Genomic DNA, 24,371 nt, shown 5'->3' on the forward strand with positions numbered 1-24,371 from the left:
CTGCCTTTGCACATACTCTATGATTTATGTCAAATTCCAAAGCTATCAATTCTCAATTAATGAGGTCACACCTGGTGAAGGCCAGGCATGACCAATCTCTGGCACTGGGACTTTCTTCATAGGAACACAGAGCAGCTGGGGGTCATCAGCTATCTTTGTTACATAAAATCCAGCTTTTATTTATCTAAAACAAATACTCAACTCCTTCTGTTGTAAAATCAAAGAAGGATTTTAAAACAAGAAACACAAAAGAAGAAATGCAAATTCAGAATAAACATCCTTGGTATCTGTTCATTTCCTTATAAAATCCAGTTTTAACAAAATACCCTGCTAACTCAGTTTAGCAAAGTCCCCCCACCTTGACATCTGATCACTCCCCATATCTGATCAGATTATTCCTCACCTTCCACTATTCCTCAGGTATGTCTGATCATCCTGGACTGTCTGAAGCAAGAATCCCATTAGGTCAGTTTAGCCATCCTCCTTACCCAGATATTTCCTCTTGGTAATTTTCCATTCACTCCTACTCTGCTCCTTGGCAATATAAATTCCTACCTGTCCATGCTGTGTTCAGAGTTAAGCTCAATCTCTGTCCCTCATTGCAAAATCTCATTGTTCGATCCCTCTACCTATCATGATGGTCCTAAATAAAGTCTTTTGTACTCTGCTTTAACGAGTATCACTGAAACACCCTCCATCAACATGGGAACAGTATCTCACAAGGATGAATCTTGGAGGAGACTGATAATCTGCAAGAACCAAGAATTCAAAGCATTCCAGGGAAAGCAAATATATCTGAACAGATGCACACAGACCCTAATATTCCTAAGACAATTTAATATATAATCTCTGAATGGATGAAAATTATCATAAAGTATATACCTGATAATATTCCATGGAAAACACTAGAAACATGGTCTCAGATGTCCAGAAGACAATCATTAATTAGGATTCTAAGTTTTCCACTTTCTCTAGAATGCATGAACATCCAAAACCAAACAAAATGATAGCTGTATCACTGTAAAAATAGAACACAGGCTGGCATGAAGGACTGCAAATATAAACAAACAAGGGTATTGGACATCATTTCAACTAAATAATAATGGCCTAATAACATATAGTAACTATTAAAGTTACTTTCCAATTTGTCTTGTCCAAAAGTTGAATTCATCTAACAAGACATGAAGCTATACAGGACAAAATAATACCAAATCATTTAAATCACTGAGAGAAAATATACTCTGCATGAGAAAGCCAAAGAAAGAAAGCATCAGGATAAGTTGAGGGCTTGGGTGCATACATTTCATGTTACCTTGTAATGACAATATATCCTCACTAACTCACTATAAGTTCATTTCCCTGAGAAATGTTTAGGATGCAATTTTATCACTGATTTTCCTCCCATTAAGTTAGGTTCTGAATATGCAAATGATTTTTCATTTTAATTTCAGACTAAATCAGTATACCAACACAAATCTATTTCTTACCAAGGTTTCAAAATAGAAGCAGCAGTACAATGGCAAAATAGGACACAAAGATGAAGAGCTAAGATCACAAGAGGATAGGGCTAAAGAATCTCTGTATGGCGTCTTTGGTAACGTATAGTTCATTTCCAGGAAAGATAGATATTTTCAAATGCAATCAGTCCCGTAAATTAGGGCCAACAAACTACGTGACCAGAGAAATTTCACTGGGTCAGAAATCTTTGTGGAGACTATAATTACATTGCTCAATTTTACTTTTACCTACTCTAATGAACATTTAAAAACTTTTTTTTCTTTTTTTTGCCTGACCACATTCTTTGCTATGCTTCTGATAATGGCCTCCTGATAATCCTTGCACATCCTCTCTACCCCCATTCTCTGTCAAGGTGGTTTGGGAGAAAGTAACTCCACTCTGATTTCTGACTCTAGGGGTGGGTTTTGACCCAGGTGGGCATACAAAAGCCACACATTCCGCAGGCTACAGTAATTAGACTAGGAACCAGTACTGGCACACGACCCACAAAGGTCATATTGGAACCACTGAAATTCCATCCAGAGACTTTTGTTAGAACTGTTCAGCTACAGAGTATTTTTTTGCTGGATTTTGAGATCAGTAGGATCTAAACCCAAGAGCTGTAGGGGGGCTGTCCATGTTGCCAGAAAAATAAGAGAGCTTGCCTGAGAAAGAAACCTATACAGAAACACACAGAGCTGAAAGATGAGGAAGAAATGACACCAGGATAATGTTTTTGAGCTCCTGACCCAACTGTATTTTTGGATATTTCTGCTATACAGGTCAACAAATTCCTGGTTTTCTTGATCCACTCTGAGTTGGGTTTCTGTCCCTTTCAAACAAAAGAATCCTGTTGAAGACACTCTCCGCTTCCCATAACATCCAGCTGCAAAGACAAGTTTAATCTGTCGAAAATCTATTCATTATTTCCTTCTCATAATATCAACTGTCATGAAAATGAAGCGAGAGTTAGAAACAAGGAGAAGGAAAGCTTATTTTCTTTAAATGTATTTTACAAAACTCAGATTTCCCCTATATGCAGAAGGCCTCTCCTACTTTAGAGTCTAATTAAATTGGGCCACAACCTATTTTTCTGATAGATCCAAAGAAAATGTGCACTAGAGAATTTTACCTTGCCACCGTGGTTTCATTAATACAAACTGACAGAAGTCCATAAAAATGCTCAGGTCTCTGATTGACTCAGTCTTTCTGAATTTCTGAAGAGACTATTTCATACCTTCTCCACTCTACTTAAATCTCTGTTATCACCACTGTCATGAAAACCATGATCTTCCTCCCCAAATTCAATAAATGACTTTGACTCTGATATGGTTTGGCTGTGTCCCCGCCCAAATCTCTTCTTGAGCTCCCATAATGCCCACATGTCTTTGGAGGGACCCAGTGGAAAGTAATTGGATCATGGTGGTGGGTTTTTCCCTGGCTCTGCCTCAGCTGTTCTCATGATAGTGAATAAGTCTCACGAGATCTGATGGTTTTATAAAGGGGACTTCTCTTACGCACGCTCTCTTGCCTTCTGCCACATATGACATCCCTTAGATCTCCTTCGTCTTCTGCCATGATTGTCAGGCCTCCCTAGCTATGTGGAACTGTGAGTCCATTAAACCTCTTTCCTTTATAAATTACCCAGTCTCTGGTATATCTTTTTTAGCAGCATGAGAACAGACTAATACAGCCTCCTTCTTCAAAGATTAAAAAGATGTCAGACGGGAATTTCAACTTCTCACCACCAAATCTCCCTGAGTCTATTCCACTCTCTCCTGTCCTCTTGTTCCAGTAGAACAGTCCTCTCTAGGGCTACTCCCTCTGTGTCCTCTGGATTCTTCTCTGTGGATCTTCTCAATAATGTCAATGAACAGTACTCTCAACTATATCTTCCATCTTCCCAACTGAATCGTCCCTGTCAACTTTTAAAGTCAAGTCCCTTGACCTTTATATAAATTTCTCCCCGTCAACTCTACATCCTAGTCTAGCTATACCTTCTATTCTTAACTCTCTTTAGTCCTTCATGTCAAAATTCTTGATGGAGTTGTTTTTACTCACTGCTTCCATTCATTGATCTATACCTCATCTCCTCCAAGGAGAAATGAAGGCAATATGTACCCCATGGGGCTGCTATTTGGATTAAAGGAGACATGAGTCTCAGTAGGTCACAGCATTCTTATTGAACTCATTTGTTTAGTAAAAATTTACTGAGCAATTCTACGTGGAAGGTGCTATGCAAGATGCTTTAACTTAACTAGATAAAATGTAGCCTCTTCCCGTCCAATAGGACAAAAAAAGAGAACAAAACACACATAATTAAGAAGCAAGGTGACCCATTTTACAAAGTATGGACCAAGGCAGGGTCAACAAAAGTGGAATCACCTCAGATGTGAATGTTGTCCTCTGAAGTTGTGTAACATGGAGGCCCTGAATCTAAAGGAACTGAATGAGGAGCCCTGAAATGAGAACTAGGGAAAAGCAGAACTGTAACACTCAGGTTCAACAATTAGAGCAATCCAAAGTGGTAAAGGAAGGCTCAATGTTGGTGATGCAAAGCCCCTAAGCACCACTCTTACTCCAGCCCTGATAGCTCTCCCCAAATTTCTTCTCTTGGAATAAAGAATATTTATGAACACCAGAAATTTTGAACACTATTCTCTTACTCCAAGTGGGAAACTCTAGCACCCATGGTGCCCTCTGGTGTGAAAAACAGGTTTCCTGTCCATACCAATATAATGGCCAGGTGCGATGGCTCACACCTGTAATCCCAGCATTTTGGGAGACTGTGGTGGGTGGATCATCTGAGGTCAGGAGTTCGAGACCAGCCTGGCCAACATGGTGAAACCCCATCTCTACTAAAAATACAAAAATTAGCTGGGAGTGGCGGTGGGCACCTGTAATCCCAGTTACTTGGGAGGCTGAGGCTGGAGAATTTCTTGAACACGGGAGGCGGAGGTTGCAGTGAGCCGAGATCATGCCACTGCACTCCAGCCTGGGCAACAGAGTAAGACTCTGTCTCAAAAAAAAAAAAAAAAGATGATGAGTTTCTTAAAACCAACATGTATCTCAAATCCAAGGTTAACTGTGATTCTTTTCAGAGCACAATAATTTGTAGCCTGCCTAACCTGAGTATCCTATTGGCAATCACTGATATGACCTCAAATTTGAATCTCCTTCTTGCTCCACAATTGTTGGAAGCAGGTGGCTAATTTTAAAACACTGTCTCTACTATCCTAAACTACTCAACGGATACATTCTCATCAAGAAAGCCATCTGGGTTATTTTTGAATCCCACTTCAGGCTGGTAACTGCCCAACATCCATTCTTTACTTTTTCCTGATCAAATGCACTTCATCACTCAGTTAAAATTCACTGACATTTACTGTTTATCCACACATACAGAGGACTAACACTTGCCTTTCTGCTCTCAGCATACTTGTTACATTCTCTTCTTTCTCCATGCAAAATTATTTTTGGTTTGTGGTTTCTCGCAAGACAGACTCAAAATCATTTTGTATTATATATTCTCCAGCTTTCCCAAGTTTCAAGATAGCTATTCCTAAAAATGATCATGGGCATGAACAACATTTTTGGGGATACAGAGTTCCCAAATAATGCCATGGAAGATACAGCTTAATGACTGGTCCTCCAGTATCCTACAAGAATGCAGGCCCAGTATGGTGGCTTACGCCTATAATCCCAGCACTCTGGGAAGCCGAGGTGGGCAGATTGCCTGAGCTCAGGAGTTCGAGACCAGCTTGGGCAATATGGTGAAACCCCTTCTCTACTAAAAATAAAAAACATGAGCCAGGTGTGGTGGTGCATGCCTGTAGTCACAGCTTCTTGGGAGACTGAGGTTGAAGGATTGCCTGAACCCAGGAAGCAGAGGTTGCAGAGAGCCGAGATCCTGTCACTGTATTCCAGCTTGGGCAACAGAGTGAGACTTTGTCTCCAAAAAAAAAGAAAGAAAGAAAGAAAAAAAAAAGCAATTACATTACACAGGCAAATGATTTACTCTCAGGAATATTTCATCTTTCTGTTTCATCACAAGGTCAGTTGTAGCCTTACTTCTGTTTCATTTTAAAACATTAGATGCATTTATAATAACAGCTCCATGCTTAATTATGTACAATTGAGCACCCATAGTTACATCATCTTGTTCATTTGGAAATGACTTTGAGAGCAACTTAACACTCTGGCTCAATGCTCTTTTACCCACTGTACCTAGAGTGTTCTTATCTACACTAATAAATAGTCCAATCAAGAAGATAAATTTTTCTTTCCTTACAACAACTTCTAAAGGATCTCTGAAGTTTGGCAGGCACATGACCAGGAAGGCAACTGGTATAGATGTAGCAAGCCCTATTACTATCCACCCATATGCCTACTGACTTCCAACAGTCAGCATCTGTGTTCCTAAGGGCTTTTCCAAATCATGGAAGCTTGGAAGCACAGAGAAACTAACATTCTCTGGGAGCAGCCTTCAACTAATGACTGATGGGAGTTGGTGTATAAATATCTCAGTTCCCTCCCCTTTGGGTAGACTGATTTGGAGGCATGAGTTTTATACCATTTCCCAGTTTCTCTATTTTAATACTCTAATGTTGGCAGCTTTTCTGCTATGATTTAGATGTGTATGTCCCTCTGAAATTCACATGTTGGAACTTAAACCTGAAGGTAATAATATTAAGAGTCTTTAGGAGGTGATCAGGCCATCAGAGCTCCACTGTCATGAATGAGATTAGTGTCCTTATAGAAAAGCTTGAGGAAGCAAGTTTATCCCTTTTTTTACCCTTCTGCCATGTGAGGACACAGCATTCATTCTTTTCCCCCTGGAGGACAGAGCAACAAGATTCCATCTTAAAGCGGAGGAGAAGCCCTTTCCAGACACCAAACCTGCCAATGCCTTGATCTTGGACTTGTAAGCCTCTAGAACTACGAGAAATCAATTTCTATTATTTAAAAAGTATCCAGTCTAATGTATTTTGTTATAGTAGCAGGAACGGACTGACAGTTTCTGATATGGTTTGGCTGTGTCCCCACCAAATCTCACCTTGAATTATAATAATCCCCATGTGTCAAAGGTGGGGCCAGGTGGAGATAACTGAATCATGGGAGTGGTTTCCCCCATACTGCCTCATGGTAGTAAATAAGTCTCACAAGATCTGATGGTTTTATAAATGCACAAGTAATCTTGCCTTCCTCCATGTAAGATGATCGTTTGCTCTTCCTTCGTCTTCCACCATGATTGTGTGGCCTCCCCAGCCATGTGGAACTGTGAGTCCATTAATCCTCTTTCCTTTATAAATTACCCAGTCTTGGGTATGTCTTTATTAGCAGTGTGAGAACAGACTAATAAACTTTCCTTCCATGTGTTACTTTCCTTCTCTCTTAATGGTATTCCACGAACGTTCCAAGTAAACTACTTGCTATTGAATCCTTGCCTCAAGGTCTGTTTCTGGGGGGGGATTCCTAACTAAAATAGAGGAAGTTAAAGGACTTACACTTAGAACTTGAGAAAATACTTTTTACCTTTTTTTATGCTTGTAGAAGATTAATTTTAATCAATAGAGCAAGGCAGCACAATCTATTTACTAGCCATAAAATGGAATAATGATAACACCTAACTTATAAGCCTACTGCAAGAATCAAATGAGATAGTGTTTATAAAACATGTAACACAATATCTGGCATATAATACATGTTCAAAGAATTTGGTTACTGTTACAATCATTGTTCTAACTCTGAGGCATATCTTTTCTTTCTATAACCCAACAAAAAACTTATCAAGTACCTAGTATGTGTTATAATTTCATACTTTTTAAACATTAGACAATTACAAAAAAAAAACCCCTGTTCTGCTTCATTTGAATTAAACCAAAATGGAAAAATATTAAATATCCAAAAGGAAGGCTGTGTGTGGTGGCTTATGCCTATAATTCCAGCACTTTGGGAGGCCAAGGCAGGAGGATTGTTTAAAGCCAGGAGTTTAAGATCAGCCTGGGCCTTGTCTTGTGAGTGTCTCACTTGTCTTGACAAGTGAGACCTTGTCTCTTAAAAAAAATTTCCAAAGGCAGTTATGGTTTATCTAGAGAAGACCGGGCAGGACTGGAGTAATGGTGTCCTTAACAGCATTAGAATGAGGTTAGGGTTTGAACCAGCACTAAAATTCTACTTCCAAATGAAAAAACGTGAGAGTCTTTGCAGGAGACAAATCATATGCAATTTGGAGTGCAGTGCAAAAATGGTCCCCATCCCTACCTGGGATGCTGTCCCATGTGTATCTACATGGTAATTTTCTCTCCTCCTTCAAATGTCACTTTCTCAGTTACGCCTATTCTGACCATCCTATTTAAAATCACGCCCTTTACCGCCACCCATCATAGCCCTTTTGATTTCCTTTATCCCACTCTATTTTATCAAAGCACTGATGACCTTCTGGCATTCTATACATTTATTTATTATGCTGTTTCCTGCCTGTCTTTCCTTCTTTTTGCATCTTCTATGTTCATAGAAGAACATTTTTATCTTCTATGTTCATTGATGTGCCCCATCATGGTACATGCCACCTGAAGTAAGCAGAGTAGTACTCAAGGTGTAGCTGCTGAATGGGTGAGTGACTAGTTGAGAATGTTCATTGTAATATCTGTTTCCTATTTTTTAATCTAGCCTTCACAGGAGAAAGCAGACATAAACAGACACCACCCTAATAGATAGATCCAATTATCCTGTTTTAATCCGACTAGTTAAGTGAGTAACTTAGAGCCAAGTGTTCTTCTGTTTTACAGTGATATTCACAGTCATTGCACACCCTGGTCTTTGTAGAAAAGAAAATTCTTTTCAGCGGGTGGACTGTGTTCTGTGTTTAAAATAAAATTGAGGTCTGAAAAGAAATGGGAAGCTACTGCTATCATCCTTCCTAAGCAAATAAAAACTCTAGGGACAACTCTGGAATTTTCTACCTCACTCGTTTTTCATTATTTTTTAGTAAGGTACAATGATATTATTATTCTTAGTCGCCCTGGGTGATTCCAATAATGATTTTGAGATTTTTCCAGCCATTCTATAGAATGCATATCATTTATAAGGTTCTACTTCACTGCTGTGGGCACAGTTGCACTGTGAATGTTTTATATTTTCCAGATGATAATATCATATGAAACATGATACCATCCTTTTGCGTTTTGATAATCCCTACCTCCAGCAAGCTCAAGCTCAAAAAATAAATCATATGATTTATTTTTCCATTTCAGTTTAGTTCAAATAAAACACAACAGAAATTTTTTAAAAATTGTCCAGTGTTGAAAGAAATATTGAAAAAGTAGTTGCAGAAGCCTATCTAACTATGCAAATGTTTTCACCAAATATCTCTAAACTCTTTGCTTTTAAATAAACTTCATACCAGCATAAGGTCTTACTTTTAAATTTGTTTTCTAGGATAAAATTTTTAAAATGCATCTTTCTAAAATGTCACTTGTCTTATATTTAAATTATTAAATAAGTTGGTCCACATTTCTGGAAAGCGAGATTAAGAAGGTACAATATATAAGGATAAAATGATGCAAAAATATAGAGCAATACTCACTCAAATTCAAAGGTAATAAATTCAATACTTTAATGACCAAGAGGGTAATATAAACAATTAAAATGGCCTGATTATAGGCAGTAGGGAGTGATGGGGACTGTGACAAAGTGAAGACTCCATGACCAATCCATGTTAGAGGCAGCTGCTACTCAGCTACAGCATATGATTGTCATGAAGAAACATGGTCAGTGTTGACAAATTTTGCAACTATGTGTATGTGTGTGTATTTGTGTGTGTGATTTTTTGAATAAGAGAAGCCAGAAATCTAGATTTTTTTTTTCTGGGAAATTTCACACTGTCTGTGTTAAACAGAACACATTTATACCACAAAATTAAATACTGCTCTAAATTGACATAGTCAAATATTTAGTACCTAATAGAATTCACAGTGTTCTACACCTTCCAACTTTAGAAGAATAGCTCAATTCGATTTAAAAGACAGTAAAAATCTCCAGTTTTCATATCCTGTTACCTAGGGATTAGTAGGCTCTAAATCGTAAGTGATTCTTTCAACCAGTGTAGACTCCTAATATCCCAACACAGGACCTTGCCTTAGAAATCCAAGCTGAAGCACACAAGGTAACTGCTGTCATAGATAGTACCCATATATTGCTTTAAAAAATCCCTGGCATTTATCATCCTAGAATCCTCTATCTCCGAGAATTCTGCCGCAAACATATCTGACCAGAAGCCTGAAAAGCCCTTGGGACTCACCCTGGGGAACCCCTTGCTGGGATCACTCACTTTGATTTATTTTTCTCCCAAACTTTCTGATTTCTTCCTCATTTCATAGTGCATCTGTTGCTATGGAAACATTGGTGCCGAAGACTTGGTCAGAACCATATAAAACCCCACCTTTCACTACACAAATCAAGTGATATTTGAGCAGGAATCACACCACCAATTAGGCATATTCATACCAGGTTTGGGACAATAGAGCAGTAGGTGTTAAGCTGCATCTAGCAATCAAATAATTATTCTCAATGTTTTTCAAGAAGCTCAGTTTATTTGCTCTATTGTTGGGAAGCCGGCTCTCAGCTTATAGTTTGCTTCATCACTTTCTCTCTTTTCCATGTGTTTAGAATCTCCACCTTATATCCACATCCAATATTGGAATATTTGTCTTTCTCCAACCAGAAACAGGTAGAGGGTTTAATCTTTCTCTCTGCCTCTTTTTTATTCACAGAAAATAGAAAACTAATATTAGTGTGAAACTAGTTTGTGTATTTTTAAAGAAAATGGATGAGATAACTTTCAGATTAGTTAATTTTAGATTAGCCAACTTTTGTTTAGGACCCCAGACAGAACTTTTCTTATCCACTGAGTTGCTGCATACCATAGCTTTGATGGTCTTGGATTCAGATGATACAGGGTTTGACTCTGCCTCTTGACTCTATCTAACTGCATGATATTTTGCCTTGAGTGGCCCTTTAAATCATGGCACCACCCTTTCTCATTCGTATTCAAATTTTTTAGCCTGGGTAATATCCATTCATCCATAGTCATTTATTAAAGACATAACATGTGTAGGTGTAAAGCCAGGTGCTGGGGATACAAAGATGAAGAAACAAGATGCCTGCTTTAGAAGAGTTCCCAGTTTAGTGCAAGAAGGGAGTTAAGTTTAAAAAAAATCTACAAAACATTGTGATGACTGTTTGAGAGGAACAATCCAGAACCATGTGGGAGGATTTTGGGATAGGGGTGGGGTGGGAGAAGGTGGTAGCTGGACAGAAACTTTTCAATGAAGGGGTGATACTCAGATAACAGAAGATCATTTTGGGGGTAGGAATGAAAGAGAAGAGATAGGAGGCTGACACAAGATCTAATTGAGAGATGCAAAGGGGAGTGGCAGTGGAGACAGGGAAGGGCACATGCAAAAAGTGTTTTTTAGGTTGCAATTTATTTATTTATTTAGAGACAGAGTCGTGCTTTGTTACTCAGGCTGGAGTGCAGTGGCGCAATCTCAGCTCACTGCAACCTCTGCCTCCCGGGTTCAAGCAATTCTCCTGCCTCAGCCTCCCGAGTAGCTAGGATCACAGGTGTGCGCCACCATGCCCAGCTAATTTTTCTGTATTTTTAGTAGGGACAGGGTTTCACCACGTTGGCCAGGCTGGTCTCGAACTCCTGACCTCAGGTGATCCTAGAGTGCTGGGATTACAGAGGTGAGTCACCGTGCCCAACCAAGTTGCAATTTAGATACCGCTTGGCTGTGAGGGTGGGAAAAGAGTAGACTCTACTTGGAGTCCTAAAGAGATAGCACACAACTTGCAGGTAGGTAGCTGTTATCTTAAGAACCCTCAAAAAGGATTAAACTACTACTTAAGGCATGAATAACTATTATTCAAATATTATTGGCAAATTCTTTTTTTTATTTGTTTCCCTATCTCTAATACCTAAAGAAGAGAGAACATTGTCCTTAAAACCACCAGGATGAGAAAAACTCTAAGTTGTGCTTCTGTAAATTTTTTTTAAATCCCCCTCCTCCATCAGTGTTCTTATTTTTAGAAGTTAAATCATACCCACATAACAACTGTTCCTACTTTAGAGGAAGAATCTTTCTTTTAAACAAATAAAGTGTAAATGTTCTATTCTTCCAGGAAGTTCACTTCCTGAGTCAGTAAACTGTAATGTAGCTATAAAATAAGGGGGCAACAGAGCTGACAGCTAAAAACAATTAGCTAAAAAATCAGTATTATACAAACACCATTTGCACGATTCCAGTGACCATTAGAAACAAACACAGGAAGTTCCCACTAGAAAACAGCTAAATAATTTCTTAATCGTATGCCAACCTTGAATTTTAATTGGAAATGAAGCTAATAACTGCTGTGTCTATCAGAGATCTCATATTTGGAACCAAAGGTGGGAGTTTCTCTCTCTGTGTTTTTCTCTTTCCCCTTCCCTCCCTTCCTCCTTTCCTTCTCCCATTATGTAAGTTGTTATCAAAAGAGTGATGGAACCAATATTGATTGCAGAAAGTCTTCTTGGTTCAGTTGGACAATAGGGTAATAGAAGAGTAGTAGGGGCATGAACCAGTGCCAATTTACCTTATGGCCAATTTACCTTTATCATCAATGACACAATGGCAATTCCGTTGAAAATTAGCAAAGGAAATCCCACAACTGGACATCTGTTTAAAAATGTAAGTTAAATTTGCTTCTTATACAAGCAACGAAATATTGATTTTTGGTTTGGAACATTCAGTTAATCATAATACCAAACACAGCAAGGCAGTCCATGCATTTACTCTCCCTTTTCATGAGGAAATCTACACGAACAGGAATGCTGAATCTGAGGATTTGACAGTATTGGAGAGTCAAAGTGGGTTGATTAATCCAGTGACTTTTAAATTATTGGAGGTTCAAGGACCTCAAACAAAACTTTTCTTATCCATTGAATTGTTGTATACCACAGTGTTTATGGCCTTTGGATTCAGATGATCCAGGGCTTCTTGATTCTATCTAGCTGAATGATATTTTGCCTTGAGTGACCTATTTTATGGGGCTCTTATGAAGACTAATTAATACACACAGGTAAAACACTTGGATGTGGGCTTAACACATCTTGTTCAATATGCTAGCTATAATCACAAAAAGTATATTTTTCTTATCATCTACATTGCCATTGCACAATTAGCTAATTATGCATGTGCGTCTCAACAATTGAGTGTTACCTTTCTAAAACAGTTACCTGAGCAGGCCTGATCCTAACATTTGAGAGACAAGAGTACAAAAGGAGTCCCACATATTACAGATCTCAATATTTAAATACTATAAATCAAGCTAAAAATGTTAATTTAAACGTGTTGTATCTTCCTGGCTTAACAAATAATCCCTTCCTAACAACCTAGAAGCCAGATTTAAATTTAGAATACTTAAATTTGGGAACATAGCAAAGCAAGGAGACCCAGTCTCTGGTCCCCTCCCCATCCCTTCCTCTTTCTACCATGGCCTTCAGCACCTGTGTGGAGACTACAAAGTCCACAAGTCCAAGCTCCATTTACACCTTCCACCAACAGTCTTTTTTCAGCCCCCATGGGACCCAGGAGCCCCATGAGCAGTGAATTCCAAGGTCCCAGCTACGCAGAGCAAGACTCAGAGGGAGGCAAAGGGCTCCAGGGGAAACGTGGGGTCTTTGTTGCAGAGGAGCAGGGCTGTCCAGGTGATGAGAAGTTGGAGTACAGAGTAGCAGAGCCCTCTAATATGCAGGGACCGGTACAGGTACCTCTCTTGCTAGTTTAAGATTATTTTTTCTGTCCTGTTTTTAGTGCAAGTGAAGAACAATTACCTCCTTTTTCTCTTCCACTTACAAATCATCTTTCTTCACAGAAAAGTTTATAAAGAGTTATAAAAGCAACAACATGATTGTTAAGTTACCTGGACAGCCACAGACATTTCCTATTTATCATGAGAGCTACAGTAAGAATATGCACTGATCTGAGTATGATCTTTTCATATTTAGTTAATAATAACTTTATTAACCAAAGCTAATTGAACCAAGAGGGCCACATTCATGGTAAACTAAACTCAAACATGACTATTGGGCTTGCTGAATGTAAGATCATTCAGAAAAGAAGGCCAGATCCGTGTTGGTGCCTGATCTATTTCCAAATTATATCTCTTGCTTCTGCTTCACTGTTTCTTTCAGATTATACCTTTCTAGGATTTTCTCTTACCTGAGAAAATGGGACCTTCCTTTCAAAATTCCTGCTGGTATATGAGGATCAAGCTGAAAAGCCACACTCTTCCTGACATGTCACTGCTGGCTCCAAGAGGAAAAAGTACGTTCTGTGTGGGGCACCCATATTGTACCTTCAATGATGCACATCACAGTGAACATTACACCATGAACCTTAAGTTAAACCCCCATGTCATAGCAAATGTTTCTTATGGGAGGGGAAGAGAGGGATGACTGGTATTCAACCCTGTTTGCCCCTAAGTCCTAGGGTAATGGGCATTTCTGTTGTCTTTTTTTGTTTTGGTTTGGTTTTGGTTTTTTAGCACCCATCACATCTCTTGTGTTTCTTTCACTGGAAAAGGGTAGTGGGCCTACTAATCAAGGTACTCCCACTCCTATCCTATGCCCAGTGGGTTGGGTGTAGGGGAAGAACCCCAAGCATAGCAACCAGTGGACTGTGGTCAAACTCAGAACAAGTCATTCTTGGCTAGAGTCTCTTCCAAAGCGCCTGATATCTAGACCTGGAGCTAACTAGCTTCGTCTGCTTCCAAGCTGTTTTGGGATGTGCGTGTGTGTGCACGTGCATGTGTGTGTGTGTGTGTGTGTGATTCCCTACCCTTCGCCACATTCCTGGCAATTCTTTTAGCTACCTGATATCCTTCTAGTAAATTCCTTTTGCTGGAGTTAGGCAGAGTTTCCTTCATTTGCATGCAATCTAAAAGTCATTGCTGATACACTTGGCAGAGCCCCTGACACAAGAGAGAATCAATGAATATTTGTTACATAAATGAATAATTACAACCTAAATGTATATCACTGCTTATTTGTAAAATAGTGGGGTTTTTTCTGATTCATAAAACAACACATCATTGGTTAATTTGTTTTTTTTTTCAAGGCAGGGCCTCACTCTGTCGCCCAGGCTGGAGTGCAGTGGCGCAATCTTGGCTCACTACAATCTGCACCTCATGGGCTCAGACATTCCTTCCACCTCAGCCACCTGAGTAGCTGAAATTACAGGCATGCACCACCATGCCCAGCTAACTTTTGTATTTTTTGTAGTGAAGGGGTTTTGCCATGTTGCTCAGCCTGGTGTCAAACTCCTGAGCTCAAGCGATCCACCTGCCTGAAGCTCCCAAAGTGGCGAGATTACAGGTGTGAGCCACCACGCCCGACCTACTACATTTTTTAAAATTTGGAAAAGTATAACAAAATAAAAGCCATCCATACTTCTACCACTAGAGATTGCCTAACTTTTGAATTTGTTCTGTTTTTTTTTAATATACTTGCATGGTGTTTTCATTTCACAAAACACGTATTAACAATACAATATATGTAGTAGTGCATTTTGTTTTTTTCCACTTAAAATTGTGGTGAAGGTTGTTTCATGTCACTATATAATCTTCAAAATGATTAATTTTAATACCTATATAGTAGTCTGTTATCTTGGGACCTTAAATATCTTTACCAAGCTCCCAAGTTCTAGTTATATAGGTTCTTTTTAATATTTATTACTATGAAATATATTATAATACACAATTTTACCTGCATCTACTTCCTTACCAAAGACAAAAGCAAACATAAAATAAAAAGCAAGAGGAATAGTACATCAAATAATTAGAACTTTTAAAAGCTTTTGACAATTTTTTTTAATTTCATTTAATTTTAATTTCAGTCATTTTAATTTCAATTACAGCTGTTTATTTTAATAAACAGCTGGAGCACAGTAATGCGATCTCGGCTTGCTGCAACCTCCACCTCTCAGGTTCAAGCAATTCTCCTGCCTCAGCCTCCCAAGAAGTTGAGATCACAGGAGTGTGCCACCATACCCAGCTATTTTTTTTTTTGTATTTTAGTAGAGACGGGGTTTTCCTATGTTGGCCAGGGTGGTCTCAAACTCCTGGCCGCAAGTGATTCACCTGCCTTGGCCTCCCAAAGTGCTGGTATTATAGGCATGAGCCACCGTGCCTGGCAGACATTTTGATAAGTATTTTTAAACTTTTCTGTAGGAAGGTTGTATTATGTAACCCTCCCACCACAAGTAATGAAAGAGATTGTCCTTCTCACTGCATCCTTGCCAGTATTGAGTTTATTTTTTGTATTTTTTACTTATTTAATACATAAAACACAGCACCTCATTTTTATTTTAATTTGCATTTCTGTGATTAATAGTAATAACATTTATTAAATGTGTGCATTGGTCTTTTATTTCTTCCTTTTGAATTATGCATTCAGATATTTGGACAATTCTATTGGGGTGCTATTCTATTGTTTACTCACTGATTTGCAAGAGTTCCTCAAGGCTATCATGAACTGTCATATCACATTTGGTGTCAATATTGTTTTCCATGATTCTGTTCTGCTTTAAAATGCATGCATTTCTGCATATGAAAGTTTAAAATATATTCAAATCTTTATTTTGCTTTGTGATTCTTCCCATTGATTTTATATTTAAAAAGTACTTCCCCTAAAGTTAGTTAAATATTTTATTCTAGCTTTGTTTTCCACCTTGCATAAAAACTTAAAATTTATGTGGAATTTCGTTTGGAGGGTCATGTAAACAGAGGTTCTTAGTTGAATGCTTTCTATACACTTAGCCAAGTTCCATGACGTTTTCGTCAAATACTCCTCCCTGGTTCATAATGCTTTCTCTGTCATATTTCTGGTTCTAAGAATGACCTAAATCTGTTTCCAGGCTCTTCTACTCCACTGAGCTATTAATCAATTCTTACACCAGTACTACATTGCTACAATGATTGTAGTTCAATGATCAAATTTATTTTTGTTTCAACAATGGCACCCATTACTACTACCACTCCCATCTACCTACCTTCACCCCACCACCCACATCCACCACCCACCACCCCCATCCATACCACCTCATCCACCACCTTCATGTATTCATCTCTACTGTCAAACTTCTCCCACCTCCACCATCCCCAAAACTCCACTCCCCACACCACCTGTATTTACCACCTCCTTCTACCACCCACATCCACCACCCACATCCACCACCTACATCCACCACCCACATCCACCACCCACCACCCCCATCCATACCACCTCATCCACCACCTTCATGTATTCATCTCTACTGTCAAACTTCCCCCACCTCCACCATCCCCAAAACTCCACTCCCCACACCACCTGTATTTACCACCACCTCCCATCTTACCACCACCACTCACCTTCCCCACCACCACTACTATTCTTTGGAAAAGTTTTCTTTTATTTTTATATAGTGATTCTTCCAGATGGATGTTAGAATCATTTTGTAAGGTTCTCCCAAATCCCAATGTAATAAAACTATATAATTGATCTGGGAAAAATAACCGTTTCATAATATTCATCTTTCTACCAAAGCATAAGGTATGTCTTTCTTTTTTTGCTTCTCAGTTTATTGGTTTGAGTAAAATTGTATAGCTTTCTACAAAGGCTTTTATATATTTCTTATTATTCACAAGTATTTTATGTACGTTTTCTATTGTTCCTACTCAATTTATATATTAGTTAATTCATGAATAGAATCATTTTCCCTTCTACTTGTTAGTTAATAAAACACTAGCATTTAGGGTGGCCATCGATTTTTGAACATGTATTTTATAGCAAACAACCTTACTGAAATTTCATACCAGTTCCTTTAGGTTTTAATTGATCCCATGGTGTATCCATCACTTTTAAACAAAATCAAGACACACTGTCTAATTTTTGGTTACTTATATGAGAAGCTTCACTTAAGCATAGCCATTAAATACTATTTTACTATTTTTTTAAATCACCCTTTTATGAGATGAATATAAAGACCTGAAATTGAAGCCACTTTAGAAATCTAAAACATAACACGTGTTCCTCTGCTGAACTACATTCATTTTCTTTGGGCACTCAGTCTTACTATTCAAAACTACAAAAAGGGCTCTGAATGAGAGACATTAAGTCACTTCTCACTTGGATTAAACAGGACAAATTAAAACAATTAAACAAAATAAAACAATTCAGAATTTTGACAGAAACACACCAGCAACTTGTTGCCATATAAAGAGTAATTTGTCTCCTAATTTAACTCCAGAGATAATGGCCAGGATGATTTTTTAAATAAAACATTTTTTAAATGTTTTATTTAAAATATATATAAAATATATAGTGAGAAAGCAATTGCATGCTCTTCTATATATGAGCAGATACCTTTTTCCCCAGATAAGCATACATTTCCTATTTCAAAAGATCAGGATAATAGTACCAACAAATCATTAATTCACAAAGTATTTGTTGTGCACCTAGTAAGTGTGGGGTTCTGTGTTATTGGGAAAGATTAGAGGGCTATAGTGATGATTATGGACAGGAACTGAAGAGACACTGGCATATAACAGAAGCTCAACAAATAATTAAGTGTATTATTTATTTATTATTATACATAATGATTATTAATTATTGTTTACTATAAATTTCCAGAAGACTGAAAGTCTAGCTCACCATTGTCTTCCAAGGGCCTAGGATGGCAAATATACACATGCAATAAATATTTGCAGAATATTTGTTGACTGATTGATGTATTTTTACAAAAACCTCAGTTGCCAAAAAAATATTTTGACTCAATTCTTAACTTCTAGCCTAAATCAGTTCTTAAAAGATGCATTTGTTAAAGCCAAGAATACTCCCCTTTTGAAGTCAGAATAAGGTTCTAAATTGCTCTTTCTACACTAGAAAAAAAAAACCTTCTAAAAATCAGATCTTTAAGTTGGCACAGGAAAATGCTATGAGGCAGAGTATTCGTTCCTTCACTCATTCGCCAAATGTTTATTGAGGACCTTCTGCATATAAGACATAAAATAAATGGCCATTATAGAGCTTACAGACATAGCCAAACAAACAAACAGGCAATTGCAAACTGGAATAAGTGTGTGGAATAAAAGTAAAAGGATGATGAGAGAGTTGGGTTGGTGGGGAAGAGAGGTCAAGGAAGCCCAAGGGATGAGTATGACCCACACTGGTAAAATATAGAGGGAAGATGGTTGGGGATGTTCAGAAACAGACAGAGGGTCAGTGTGACAGCATCAAGAGGAAGAGATGCACAAGATGAGGCTGGCCAAGTACCAAAGGCTCTAGGAGTCTCTGGAATCTGTCCCAGGTATGTGGGTGGTATTTTATGTAGGGAACTGACATTATCCTATCTGCTCTGCATGAAGGATTAGAAGAGCCAGGCAAGGAACCAAGGTTCTTGTTAGGAAGTTATACTAGTGGTCCAGGTAAGAGATGGTAGCTTGAAGTTTGATAGTGGTGGTGGCGGGGATAGAAAGAATTTATTAAGATGTATTTAGAGATCTATATAGAAAATAGCATTTATGAGACTACATGATGGTTTTAAATGTGGAGGGTCAAGGGAATGGAGGTGTCAAAGGTGATTCTGGTTGGGTTTCTGGTTAAAGCAACTCCATGGATAGTGGTGCCATTTACCAGGTTAAGAAGGACTAGAAAGTTGTTAGCTTATCTTTGTTGCTATTATTGTTTTTGTTGTTTAATGCATTTTGTTTGTTTTGCATTTGCTTGGAAGGGTAGCAAAAAGGATGGAAGGCAACATCAACAAATCATTTGGGGACAGAGTATGTTTGAGATACTCTAGAAGACCCAGGTCCTGGGTTGTCGTGGCTCCCAGGTAAGTGACATGTATAAGTGAGGTACCTTTGAACCCTGCTCTTCCCTACCATGGTTGTGTATATAAAGCCTCAAATAGGTTAGTTCCCTTAAATAATCTTTAAAGTATTTTCGGAACCTATGCTACTCTATCTTTACCTTCTGCTCTTATGCTAACATAATGCTAATGTTGTCATTAAACACAGTTCAGAGGGATGTCGGTGTACTGGGCTGAAGAGTGTCTCCCAAGAATTCATGCCCATCCAGAGCCGGTGTATATGACGTTTGGAAGTCAGGCCTTTGCAAATGTAATCTGGTTAACATGAGGTCATACTGAATAAGGAACAGGTCCTAAATCCACTATGAATGATGTCCGTATAAGAGGGAAATTTGGACACAGGGACAGAGATAGAGAGGAAGATGCCATGTGAAGACAGAGGCAGAGATTGGAGTTTTGCTGCCACAAGCCAGGGAATACCTGGGGCTACCAGAAGCTGGAAAAGGCAAGCAAGAATCCTCCCTTAGAGGTTTTGGAGGGTGCACGGCCTTGCCAACACCTTGATTTTGGACCTCTAGCCTCCAGAACTATGAGAGAATAAATGTCTGTGGTTTTAAGCCACCCAGTTTTGGTAACTTGTTATAACAGCCCTAGGAAACTAATATAGTTGGGAAATTTAAGGGAATTAACTAAGCCTGAATCATTATATAGGACACATAGTATAGATTCAGTAAATATCCATTTCCCTCTTACTCATAACGGTCATCACCATTTTCCTGGTGATTTAAATTATGAGTAATCCATACATCTACTCATCTAGGTAGATCTTACTATTCCCAGGACTGTTTTATAAGTGAGGAAACTGAGGCTTAGGAAAGTTAAGTAATTTTCCCAGAATCACAAAGCTAAACACAGAAGAGTCAGATTTCAAATGCCTGCCTCCCATACCTACAGCATTTCAGCAGGCCCTGACAGAGTGGAAAGGCACTGCCAGACTAGATTTTCAGTGCTTAGATATCAACTGATTCAATGCTTAGATATCAATTTTCAATTGATATCTAATTAATAGCAATTAAAACTCACATTATTAATAAAATAACAAGCTGCAGAGACCTAGTACAATCTCTACCTATTCACAGAAGAACACACGATTTTTAGTCTAAGGTCAACATTACCCAGGAACTTGCCATTGGCTTCTATTGCTTCCATTTAGCAGTGCACCTGCCTTGCACATATGTATTCCAAGTCAAGGTATTATCATCAGATTGGACATTTATGGCTTTGATTTACTTAAATGCATTTTCCTTATGTATTCCTCCACTTCATTTTGATGATACTGACTCATTCTCGCCACCTAACAAGACTATAAAAATAAATAGCGCGAGTGCAGAGGAAACTGTCTCCAAACTTCATATCCAAGATGCCTATCCTTTATATTATAAAGCAAAAGATAAACCCATACTTTAAATTTACCTTTCTCCCTAACTAACCTGTTTACCTTTCTCCCCAACATTGAGTTGTTGTGCTATTGAATATAACAGATACACAAATCTAAGGTGGCAGAGCTGTTATTACAGGGTGTCATTTTCATAGAATTCTAGTGTGGGAGGGGCTTCTAAAAAGCATCTTGTCCATCTGTATCAGGTAAGAAAAAGAGTGTCTACAGCCTCCAAGCCCCAAAAGAGAAGCGGTTGCACTAAGAGATTGTGACCTAAGACCCTGTGGCTATATCTTGGTAGAACTCTGTAGAATGCCAGATTTCCTGATTTCCCTAAAAGTGTGTTCAGTCTTTCAAGCTGTCATCAACTATTAACAATGACACTTTCCTCTGGCTTTGTGCCAACTTTTCTTTTTGTTTATTATTCTGGCCATAAAAAGATCACCATAAATAGCCTCAGCGATTCAGGTTTCCTTAATTGATATCTAATGTTGACAAATTAACTCAGCCCGAGTTGAAAGCTGCATATACACACACACACGGTTTCAAGAAGGGCGATCGCGCTTATCCTCCAAACTGAGCAGTGATGATCCCTGGACTTCTCAAGTTTACCCTCTAGGAGGCTGACATGGCACACAATTTTGACAAGAGTTTGGAACCGAGATCCTCTTCCACGCCCTGCCCACAAGGGTGCCCACAAGCAGAAGTTCTCTCTCTCTCTCCATTACAACCCACCACGCGCGCGCGCGCACACACACGCGCGCACACACATACACACACACGCACACACACACACACAAATAACAAAGGAAAACACAGCCCCATAAAGGCTCAGCTATTGCATCCTCCAGTACACACCTGCCAAAAGACAAAAACCATACGGGAATCCTGCCCTGGCAATATGTCCAGCACTCCTCGGGAAAAGCAGCGCCGTGACACCCCCAGGGTGTGCGCGGCTGTATACACACAAAGAACTGGTGCTGGGCTTGCGAGCGGTTCGGGGTACCAGCAGGATCTCAGGGCTGGAATCCGGGGTTCTCCTCCACGCCCTCCCGCCCAGCAAAATGGAACTATCCTTTATTTGACCCGTAGAGAGCCCAGGCTGGATAGTAGCGCAAGGGTTGGGGGTGGGCGGTCCCCTATCCCTACCCTCCAGGCAGCAGGTCCCTAGCCTTTGCATCTCCTAGGAGATGCATGATCGCGCTGTCACAGAGGTCCTCTTCGCATCCTCTCCCGTCAAAGCGAGATGCTCCTGGTACCAGCGGCGCGCATCCCCGCAGGCGCCTCTCCTCGCGCGGACACCCACCCAGGCAGCCCCGACAGGCGCGCCTGCCTACCTGGTGGCCGGCTGTCAGCGAAGCGGCGGTGCCTCAGCCCCTTCTCAGCTGCTACAGCGCTCCCAGCGCCATGTTCCCGGTCTCCCCGGGCGCACGCTGGGGAACTACTACGGGCTGGGTAGGGGCAAGGGGGGCGGGGGCCAGCGGGAGGGGGTGGGAGGCAGAGCCACAGCTTTCTACTCTCCACCCAAACCTCCCCCAGTTACTGAGCATGCCCAGCTGCCCGGCTTCGCTCCTCGGAGGACTGTCCATGAGCGCACGCAGCTGCTCCGGGTTTTCGCTGCAGCCGGCGGGAGGCAGGCGGTAGCTGCGGCCGGGGGTGGAGGTGAGGGGGAGGGTCGGGGGGCGTGTCTACACTCCGGGTGCAGGAGCCGGGAGCTCGAGCAGACGACCAATCCAGTCACGCTTACTCCCAGCGGTCCCCGGCGGGGGCAGCTCCTGCACGCCCTCTCCCCCAGCACTCGGGATTTGCAGAAATTTTGTTCAGGACCATTGCAGGATTGAGCTTTGCTTAAGAGGCTAGCAGAGGTGGGGAGGAGGAGGGGCTGAGAAGCAGAACGTCGGGTTGGCTGCTTTGCCACCACCTGGACCGGTGCTTCTCAAACTTTAATGTGCCTGTGAATTAAAATGCAGATTCAGATTCAATTGGCTGTGTCCTGAGATTCTGCAAGTCTAACAACCTCCGAAGTGATGCTGCTGCTGCTGGCCCTCCCACCACTCTGAATAGCAAGGATCTAGATAACCCCTTATCTGTGACCTCTGAGTGGTCATCCTTCAATCCGCCAGCCCAGCAATGGTCTCTGGTGTCCACAGAGACTCCTCTAGCCTGGGGTTGCTGGGCCTTCCCTGGAAGGAGTCTTCGTGGGGGTAGGCTCCACGAAGCTTCTGACCACCCAGCTTCTCCTTGGCTGCTGTCTGATTTACAATTTAAGGCCCAGGGGAAGAAGGATTCCTGGACCTTTTCATGCTCACTTTGCTAGTTGACTAGTAAGCCAGTTGCTGGTTGAGCTGCCCTGATCAAGTCTGAAACAGTCTGCCTTGGCTGTCCCCTTGCCTTTCCTGAGCTGGGACAAAAACTCAGACTGGGCATCAAAGTGTTTATTGTCTAATAGCAAGCTTGGGCTTGCCCAGTTAAGAAAACTGACAGATTATGACAAACATATAGCGCATTTTTGGACCAAGAGATGACAAGCCTTTGTGTTGAGTGATGTTTGGGCTGAAGTTTGCAATGATATTTGGCGGTTCAACTTAAACTTCCCAGTTGCCTACTGACCTCCCAGACTCTTGAAGTCTCCAGCATTATCAAGACTCTAGTGAATGAAAGACATTCACGAAGTAGTCCTGAGGTTTCACCCTTGGAAATGAAGAAGCCACGCCCTTGTCTGTCTTCAGCTGCCCCAAGGGTACCCTTATGAGCTAGTAGTGGATATGGAATCTGATCCCATAACTAGATAGCAGGTTACAAAATAAGGATTTGTATCTTGCCATTCCCTACTATACTCAATGACCTTAGACAGTTTTCTAGCTAATAGTATAACAGTTATCATTTCCCCTTGCTTGTTTTCCATTCACTTAGTACCTTTAATATCGTACTGGCCATCTCAAAACAGAAACCACAGGATAAATGGATGATTACTTTTCTCCCTCAGTAGTCCTGTGTCCTTGTGTATCATACTCTCTTTTTCCATTTAGAGGAGTAAGAGCCTCTAAATTCATCTCTTCCTTCTCAAAGCTGCACACAGCCCTAACAACCTACCCACTGCCACCACTGTCACACCCACAACTATATGCATAAGTATTCTCTACTTTTGATTTTCTTATATGTGTGCTCACATAGATGCAAAAGCCAGAACATATTTTCACTGAGATCGAGTTTGTCATTGGTTAGCATCAGTTAAAATTTTTATTTGGAATGTTGAACTTTAATCACTTAAAATAGCCTTCCTGTTATACATAAAGTTTGTGTTCGTACGTTTGTTTCTGCTAGTTAAATATGATGATGATTGTTAGCTGCCTCAAATTTATTTTGGAAGCATGCAAGGTAAAAATTATAGATGAATAATAATACTATTTCTGTAAATACTGCATTGCATGAATTCCTAAGGGTTTTCTTTGTATGTAATGTCATTTCTTGAGAGTTTAGTCTGCAGTATTTGACTAAGGACCAACATCTGTGGGTGGGAGTGATACAGGAAGCAGGAGCAGGCAGAG

At 40.0% G+C, this 24,371-nt stretch overlaps 1 protein-coding gene across 3 annotated transcripts in view; it reads right to left on the reverse strand.

Annotated features, from left to right (window-relative positions):
• PAK7 (p21 protein (Cdc42/Rac)-activated kinase 7) overlaps window positions 1–22,465 on the reverse strand; it is a 327,817-nt gene extending 305,352 nt beyond the window's left edge. Inside the window, exon 1 of one of the 3 annotated variants that reach the window (XM_011998623.1) lies at window positions 22,161–22,465. The gene's annotated coding sequence lies outside the window, so the exon portion shown is untranslated. The remainder of the gene's footprint in view (window positions 1–22,160) is intronic. The other 2 variants (XM_011998635.1, XM_011998628.1) reach the window with 2 other exon arrangements.
• Between the last annotated feature and the right edge of the window lie 1,906 nt (window positions 22,466–24,371).

Source organism: Mandrillus leucophaeus, unplaced genomic scaffold (assembly GCF_000951045.1).
Source record: "Mandrillus leucophaeus isolate KB7577 unplaced genomic scaffold, Mleu.le_1.0 Scaffold116, whole genome shotgun sequence".
In the NCBI taxonomy this organism is placed as follows: domain Eukaryota; kingdom Metazoa; phylum Chordata; class Mammalia; order Primates; family Cercopithecidae; genus Mandrillus; species Mandrillus leucophaeus.